Below are 8,953 nucleotides of genomic sequence, written 5' to 3'. Positions count from 1 at the left end.
AATTAACTGTAAAAAGCAATAAAAGAGGAATTATTTTTTTTCCCCCAAAGGATGCACATTAGGTTAATTTGCTGCATTAAACCATTGCTCGTGAAATGCAAACTAATAGAAACACCTGATGCTGAGAATGATGCAGTGGATCTTCTTCTGCTTTTAGGCCAGTAACAATTTTCAAAGATGGCAAAAAATCCGTGACACAGCTTACCCACACCTGTTAAAACAGATGTCAAAATTGAAATTCTCCTGAAATCTCAGATTCTGGCCTTTCATCAAGTTTCTCTGGTTATTTCCTGGAACAATAATAAATGCATCCTTAGCACCTATCACATCCTTGATTATGTGATAGGTGCTAAGGGACTTCCTCACTCTTGGAAAACTTTCATGGCCTGAACTTGATCTCATTAGTTGGATTTGTCAGGTTAAAAGAAACTGGTTAAAGGGGTTTTTTTTGCAAAAATCAAAACACAATGAAGATGTGTATTCAGATTGCTTTTGAGCAAATAATATAGATTCAGATATAATTTCAGTGTGAAAAAAACCCCAAAAAGGCTTTGAAAATTTTGTTTTGGAAAATTTGTGCTGAACTCTCTTGTCTGCTTGCAGATGGTGATGTCATCCACACTGTTCTGATTAGGCCATCACATTGGCTTTGCTGGGGCAGCTATGAATGTTTCTTTCAACACCCAGCTACCACTCCAATATTTCCAGAATTATGCCCTTTATGCTGAGTTGAAGTTTTCTTTGTTATGCTTAATGTCATTCTGCCATCATGCAGTATCACTGGAAGGTGGGGCTGTTAGTATATATGACTCTTTTAAGCTAGTGTTTAAATGGTGAAAATCTACATGATTTTTAACCTAAATGTTACTAAGCATTCCTTAGACAAATTAGGGTCTCCCTCTTCTTGATGAATGAGGCAAACAATGGATGGCAAATCACAGAATCATAGAATTGCTTATGCTGGAAAACACCTGTAAGATCATTGACTCCAACCATTGGTCTGACACTGCCAAGTCCATCACTAAATCATACAATTGGTGTCGTCCTATAGATCCAGGCTGTCCATATCCCTCTGTAGTGCCTTCCTTTCCCATAGTGGAGCAACACTCGTACCCAGCTTTGTGTCATCTGCAAAATAACTGAGTGTGCATTCCATCTCCTCTCCTAGATCATAGACAAAGCCATTAATCAGGGCTGTTCTCAGTACTGAGCCCTGGGAAGCGCCACTTGTGGCCAGCCACCAGCTGGATGTACCTCCATTCACCACCACTCTCTCAGCCCAGCTCTCCATCCAGTTTTTTACCCAACAATGAGCACACCTGACCAAGCTATCAGCAGCCAGTTTCTCCAGAAGCATGCCATGAGAGATGGTGTTGAGAGCTTTACTAATGTCCAGGTAAAAATCCACAAACCCAGGTGATCTCAGGACAGTAAAAAAAACCAGGGGATCATAAAGAATTTGTTTTACATATTAAATACATATATAGCTCTGTAGTTTATTGACTGCCAGGACAATTCCAGATACTGTATAATACCAGAAAACCATGGCTTCTGAAACTTCATGGACACTTAGTCATCTGACTAGGCTTTTTAGTTGGCACATAATTTGCTTGGGGTTTCTAAAATTGCCACTGTAACCAGTCTTCTTTTCTGAGATGGCAATAGAAAAAAGGAAATTTTGAGTTTTGGCGGTCTCAAAACCCCAGAGATATCATATCTGTTTTGAAAGTGAAACGGAGATTTCCATCAGAACTGTTTTTCAGTGTAATTAGATTCTTGGCTCCTTACCATGAATGACTGGATTATCACACCTTTGCCTGTTTAGACTTCTGGCTCTGAACTTAACGTCCTGAGCCAGCTTGTGCTGTGGTTCCCTCAGTCTGACAAACCATGAAATCTCTGTAACATGGAACCTGCTTGCAGCAATATCCTGTATGTAGCAGAAAATATTTTAGTTAACATAAGAAAGCTGAAAGTGATGCCCCTTATCACTGCAGAGAGGAAGAAAATTCTTCCAATCTCTGTATTACATTGCTTGAATAAAATTAGCAATGTTTAATCACTTTCTATTGGCATTGAAAGAGACACGTATAAAGAGATAATTCACGTTACTTTTATCATCAGCTAAATTTTTCTTGATTTTCTAATGAAAGCCAAATAAGTCTTCACCAAAGATTTTACAGTTTTTTCCCTGTTAATTTTAATAATCTTGCACATTGCTTTAACAAATGTTGTTGTTTTGAACAAAAATTATAAAATACAATTTCATATCATTTAATACAAGGTCCACAGTAATGAAAAGCTAGTAACAGGAAAATATAATATCACTGCACCAGGAGCACCTACAGAAAATTTAGTTTAGCATATCATCTCCTTATGCCTAAGGTAACACCCTTTTTGCCTTGCAATTACCATATAAACAAAATTACATAATATTCTAGAAAGGCTTAACATTCCAGTCAGAAAATAGTTCTGAGCCTTAGAAGAGATTTGTGAAACCTTCAGGTGATCTACAGCATTAGATGGACTGCGATGACAGGCTTAGAGTTGGGACCATGAGTCCTTCTGTCCCATAGATGACAGTTTTTCATGAGGCTGCAAAAAACAAAGTAAATCCTGCCTTTAATCTTGCATAAGATGTTTCCTGTCAAATGAGCTCCCTTTATCAATACACCCCGAGGTAGAATGCTCTGTTAAAAAAAGGATAGATCTGTAGGACACCACAGTAAAAGTAGGTTAAAAAGAACATATGCAACCTAGATAGAATTTTAGAAAGACAATATAATGGTTGTCACATCTGACTTTTTTTTCTTACACTCTCGGTGAATTACACAGACTACCACAGAACTCAGCTGCTGGTTTGACACAAGCAGTTCATCCTAAGTTGTTCAAAAGACTTTTTCTATCTTTTCTTGCAAAAGCAACTTCAAAGCTACTCTTCTGCCTGTACTGGTTTGGCAGTCTTCTCAAAGTTACTTTTACCACTCTGTTACTGGATGCAAAGAGCACTTTATCGAATTGAATATATGCTATTTTCTTTTTCCTTCACATTAAAAACTTCCTGTAAAAGGAAGCCATTTAAGGGCAAGATTTCAGAAGACCAGGCTTACCTGCTTGTCATTTTGAGGGGATATTTAGGTTTTTGCAAAGTAAAGGCAAAGCATGGACTCTTGGTTCTGCCACTACTTTAATCCATATTTTACAATTTCTTGTCATTCTTGAATGACATTCGAAAAGTCAAGAATGACATTCACATTTCTTCTTAATCTCTTTACCCAATATCATCTCCACAATTCCTTTTTTCAATGTTTCTGTGGGGTTTTTTGTGATAAAATGATATCGATTTGAAGTTTTTCCCAAGTGTTAACACAGTTGTTTCACACATAGCAACACTATTGCAAAATATTTTTTGACCTGAACTCTGACTTTTGCCACAATCCAGAAAAGTAAAAGTAAATCAATTTTTTATGTCAATATACATATATACTTTGTATATGTTTTAAGTCAGAAGTTAACTTGTTGATCTCTGCATAGTTATGTTGCCCCTACTAAGGATTTCTATTTTTTTTCCACAGTCCAGTGTGATCACTGGAATACCCTTCGTGTATACTGAAATGGGTGAATTTCCAGACTTTTTAGTCCTGTCATAGTCTGACAAATATATATGCATCTTAACCTATACACACTCTTGATACATTTTTTCTGCCAGTCTGACCCTCACAGAGAATAGCTGAGTACTATTTTACTGTTATTCTTATTAATTTGCCAATAACAATATTATTAACTTTTATTAAAAAGGTAACATTTTTTGCAGGGATATTGTTTATTTATTTATTTAATAATGTATTTTTTCACAGTAACACAGCAGATGTTATAGAGGGCTCATAACTTCCCAGACACATTCCTGTTTTTATCAATTCTCTTTGTAAGTGCAAATGAGCTGATATGTATTCCTTTCATACTTTTTTGTTTGTTTTGATTGCATTTATTTGGGTTTTTTTGATTGCAAGAGATACCCATATATCCGAAAAAGAAAAGTTTTGTTGATATCCAGCAAGTATTTCATGGTTGATTTAAAATAACACTTGTGGACTTAAGGGAAAAAATATATGCTTGTGACTTCTTCTATTCTACCCACTATCTGTCAGAGATATAGAAGAGTAGTGAATAGAGTTTGGGGACTGGGAATGGGAGACAAAAAGGTAGGATAAAGTTAGAAGAATCACCTGGAAGGACCTATTAGCATTGCCAAAGTAACCCAGCAGGATGTCAACCTGCTTTGCCATAAGAGCTCCTTTAACTCCTCTGAAAACAACTCTTGGATAAAGATGAAAACTGGGAAGTATATATTCAGTTCTGCCTCTCCTAGGTATCTAACCTATATTAATATTTATGAGGCATGAATTGGAATGCACAGAGTAACTTAAAATTCTCCTGATTTCAGAAAGTGTTGTGACTGTTCATCACTTTCAACTGAGCCCTTTGCACCCTCAGTGTTTAATATGTTAATTTTATTAAAATATCTTTAGCATATTAGTCTTTATTCAACATTGCACTAATGTGTGAATTTAAATAATTTTATGATTATATAGCATATTTCTTCCTTCAGATATTAACTCAAACTTTGATATTTTGTTGACATTCACAAATAGCAACTCTGAATTACTAATCTCACTCTAATAAAAGGTGAATTTGACCAGATTTTTGAACTACATTTGGGATAAGATTTAAATTAGTTAAATTTCACAAAGGAGGAAATTTTCATCTGTTGTATTACCATCTACCTTGTACTTTAGTTTGTGATGAAACACAGTGTTGCAGAGAAGTCTTAAAGGGATTCCAAGAGGCATTTTTTTCCCCTGGTTGCTTGGTTTAAGACAAATTTTAAGAGGTGGTCACTCCAAAATGAGTTACCTCTTCTTAGTTTTAACCAATTCCTTTCCACAAAAAATAAATTATGTCCAGCAACTTTGGCCAAGCAGGTCGACATCTTTATGCTCTTATGGCTAAGCAGGTCAACAGCCTGCTGGGTTACTTTGGCAATATTATTGCTAAGTGGTTCAGGAGGGGGATCTTTTCCTGCGGAGACACATTTCAACTGCCAGACCTAGCTCTGAACTCTCAAACACAACAGAGATATGAATATTGCTGTGAAAGGCCACAAAGTTGAATAGGGGCTGAATCACCTGTTGGTACAAAGAGATGCTGAATGCGCTGGGACTACTCAAGGTGGAGAAGAGAAGACAGAAGAAAACTTACTAGTATTTATAACTGATAAAGAAGATGGAGACATACTCCTCTCAGTTGTATTCAGCAAATGCAGAAGAGATAGTGGACAGAAACTGAAATATAAGAAATTCCATCTGAACATAAGAAAAAACCATTTTGTTTCTGAGAGTGCCCAACAGGTTGCTCGGAAAGTCTTTTCAGTCTCTGTCTGTGGAGGCATTCAAGACCCTACTGCATACAATCATGGGCAACCTACTCTAGTTGGTGCAATTTTAGCAGGGTATTTGGACTAGACAGCCTCAAGAGACCCTTCTAATCTCAACTTTTTTGTGGGTCTCTATTTATATCTAGTTTATTCAGAACACTATGAATTTCACACCACACTAATATCTGCAACAGTGGCTTTTGGAAACAAGTTTCACTGTGATTGTTGGTTTGTGGGGTTTTTTGCCCCTTTACTTCATAAACAGATCTTGTCCATCTGCCTTCAACTAATAGTGGCAGTTTGTTTGAAATTTCAGTGGAGCACACCTTCACATTCGTTTGCTGTTTAACAGCCTCCATAATGAAATAGTTGTAAAAAAGTGCCCTCTCAAAAAAATCTGTCATATAGCACAAAGATTATTTATTTTCCCTTAAAGGATATCAGACAAAATAAATAGTAAGCCATGATAATATGTTTAATTCATTAACTTTTTGGAAACTAAATAGTTGTCCAAATGCCTTTTTATTGTTTTTCAAAGGATTTGGTTAGTTTGTACACTGTCAAATGGAAAAGAGATTCTGCAGGCAGCAAGCTCTGTCTTATGTGCAATCTGTCAGGCACTGAATTATAGTTATATATAGCTTGCTATGCTTTTGTGTACTATAGATTGCCAAAGTTTTGAATTTGCTCAGTGTCATGGAGAAGGAGCACAGATTATAGATTAAAATCCCTGAAGGAAGAGACAGTTTTTGAGTTTTTGAGAGGAGGAGAACACAGTAGATAGGAAACTGCTAAAGATACATTGAAAAAATGAACACAAAGTTTAAAGCTTATACAAGAGCAGTGAAAACTTTGTACCCTTTTCTTCCAGTGATGAAGCACAAACTTTACTGCTAAATCAGCATTTTTCAGTTATACCTCCTTAATTTCTATATTTCTTTGAAGAATGATTTGGTAAATATATTTGAGCAGTAGCCTTCAGAGCAGCTGATTTGTGTAGCTTCATGTTTTCCATAATGACATTTCATTATTTATTTTATTAATAATAATTAATGACTGCTGTTAAAAGGCATGCCATACTTTGGATTTTAACCATTAATCATTTAACCCTCTTTAACCATTCCCCCCCCCTTTTTTTCCCCACATATAAAAGATCTCAAACTTTCAAACACTGTTACATCTTTCACTAATTTATTCAACATTTTTGTAATGTCTACTTTCACTGTATACAGATGTAATATTCATTATTAGATATCAAAAATCTATTACTATTACTAAGGTAGTAATTCCTTACCGCTAATTTTATCTCTGTTATAACATAATACCTTTTGACCTTATGTGTGCTTACCTTTTCAATATATATATTTGGAGTACAGAGTGAAGTTTTGGTTGGTTGTAACAGTTGGGACTTGAAGTGATGCACCTTGCTCTATGTCCATTAGCAGACTGTACTATCCTGATGCAGCTGATGTTACCATGTGGAACAGGCCAGGAATCTGCTAATGTTTTCCCTCTGTGGTTCATTGCTACACCTGAAAGTCTGAATCAATGTCAAAAAGTTTGCTTTGAAACTGGAACACTTCAACATGTTTTGATTATTTTTTTTTCAACAGCAATTACTATCACAGTTTGAACTCACAGAGATGGCATCCTGACACGGGACTCGTTGGATGTCAGTGGAAAGGCTCCATTGATTTTAGCTAACCCATTGTGAAAGAACTGCAATAACTATTCAAAAACTTATTTTGATCTGGTTTGTCCATGAAAATCACAATTGAATGGAGTTAGTAAATACATATTACTCAAGCTGAGTATCTTTACACACATATATATAGAGAGAACACAAACTAACACACACATGCATATGTAAATATTTCTATACACCTACTCATGTTATGTCTGAGATTTAAGAATCACTGTGACAATTGTCTGATTCACTTGGCTTCTTTTAAATACTTGAATGAATTTTTTTAGGAGCACAGTTTGAAAGTTACTGCTTTTATTGAGAAGTTCATATACACAGCTGTTAGTCTTTGAAAAATATATCCCAAATAACCTGTTTTCACCATTGATGCCTTATAAATAGCACTGAGGCCTGTGGTCCTTGGTTATTCTTAATTACTAAGATGGAGGATACCATTATTGAGAACAAAGAAAATCAGAATGAAGAAGAACTACTCTTTTTACCTGGATTCCCTCATTCAAGACTATTTTTTCATGCTGCTTGTCCATCTTAAAAGATGAGGAATCTCATCTGTTCCCACTGCTGACTATCCTGATTTTCCTTTTCCTTTCATCCTTCTCACACATTTATCAGCATGTTTTGCTTGTTTTCAGCCCCTTATGCTAATCTTATTTTTTTTTAATTTGCAGTCCCTTATACCAATCTTATTTTTTATGTTCTCTGTCGGCCATATCTGCTACTTGTGCCACTGTTTGCAAGTTTTATTACGCCTCCCAGAGAAAATGGCACACTTTTTTGTCCCTTTGTTGGTCAAACTATTCACATCCTGAAGTACAATGTGTGTGGGTATGTATTGATCAGCAGTCTTTAAAATCTTTATTTGTTAACATTGGTTATCACAAATATTTTCATTGGATGCCTGTCACAAATGGCAGGAGGTTTGGCAAAGGCACCTTCTGCTATACTCAGGACATTAAGGAAAAGTTTAAACTTTCTGGTCAAAGTCCTTCTGGAAAGTTCACTCTTTCCTCAGAGCATTAATTTTTAACAGCAGTTCACTGAAGAACTTGTTTTACTTTCAACTTGTGATTATCAATTGTAGATTATTTGGCTATCCAATGATGTTTATTTTATTAAACAGGAAGAATTCCAAATCTGTTCCAAAGGGCAATTTCACCCTTTTGCTGCACTGCCTTATTTGCAAAGCTTCTTGGTTTGTGGATTTAAATCTTTTTTAATCAGTGTAAAAAAATATTGCTAGCATCAATAGCTACTAAGCACTTGTTCTCACTGTAGTCACATTTTGAGCTCACTGATGCTTCATGCATCTTATGCTATGTTGTTGTCATCATGTTGCAAAGGTTCCATATTTTTGTCTCCTTATTGCAAGAGTTTCATACCTCCTTGATGTTTCTCATAGGCAGCTCCTCTAAGCACTGACTCTTCCTTCTTCTCAGAGCAGCCAACTGACTTCTGTGCCCCCTTAACCAACCAATCCACTCTTTTATAGCACTATTCTTCCTATTGGTTACAGCTGTGGCCTGTTAAAGTCCTAATCTTTAATAATTAGCTCAGCTGCAACTCTTTAGGGGTAAGATTACTTTCTATACTACCTTTATTTTCTTATATTCTATCCCCCTACACTATGTTAGTTCATTTCCTAAGTAACTTGAAAAGACTGAACTGAACTGAATAACCACTGCAGAAAAGGTAAAGCAGGGTGTGGCAAACATGCAGTCTAAATTGAAGCAAAAAAAGAAACCAGACATGAGTTGCTGTACTATGTGATGCTAAATACAGCACATGGGCAGGACACTTTAAAGAACATGGAGAAA

At 35.9% G+C, this 8,953-nt stretch overlaps 1 long non-coding RNA gene across 2 annotated transcripts; it reads right to left on the bottom strand.

The window, feature by feature from the left end:
* Nucleotides 1-690: 690 nt before the first annotated feature.
* Nucleotides 691-8,599, bottom strand: LOC135452465 (uncharacterized). 2 transcript variants are annotated; one of them, XR_010441635.1, is made up of 4 exons: nucleotides 8,519-8,599; nucleotides 6,783-6,974; nucleotides 2,500-2,595; nucleotides 692-1,930 (listed from the first exon to the last, which is right to left on the bottom strand). It is a non-coding gene; the product is annotated as an uncharacterized LOC135452465 (long non-coding RNA). The 2 variants fall into 2 exon arrangements; XR_010441625.1 differs by having other exon boundaries at nucleotides 691-2,595.
* Nucleotides 8,600-8,953: the final 354 nt, after the last annotated feature.

This window comes from Zonotrichia leucophrys, chromosome 1 (assembly GCF_028769735.1).
Source record: "Zonotrichia leucophrys gambelii isolate GWCS_2022_RI chromosome 1, RI_Zleu_2.0, whole genome shotgun sequence".
Taxonomy (NCBI): domain Eukaryota; kingdom Metazoa; phylum Chordata; class Aves; order Passeriformes; family Passerellidae; genus Zonotrichia; species Zonotrichia leucophrys.
Note: the sequence above shows the minus strand (reverse complement) of the source record. Positions and strands in the feature narration are given on the sequence as shown.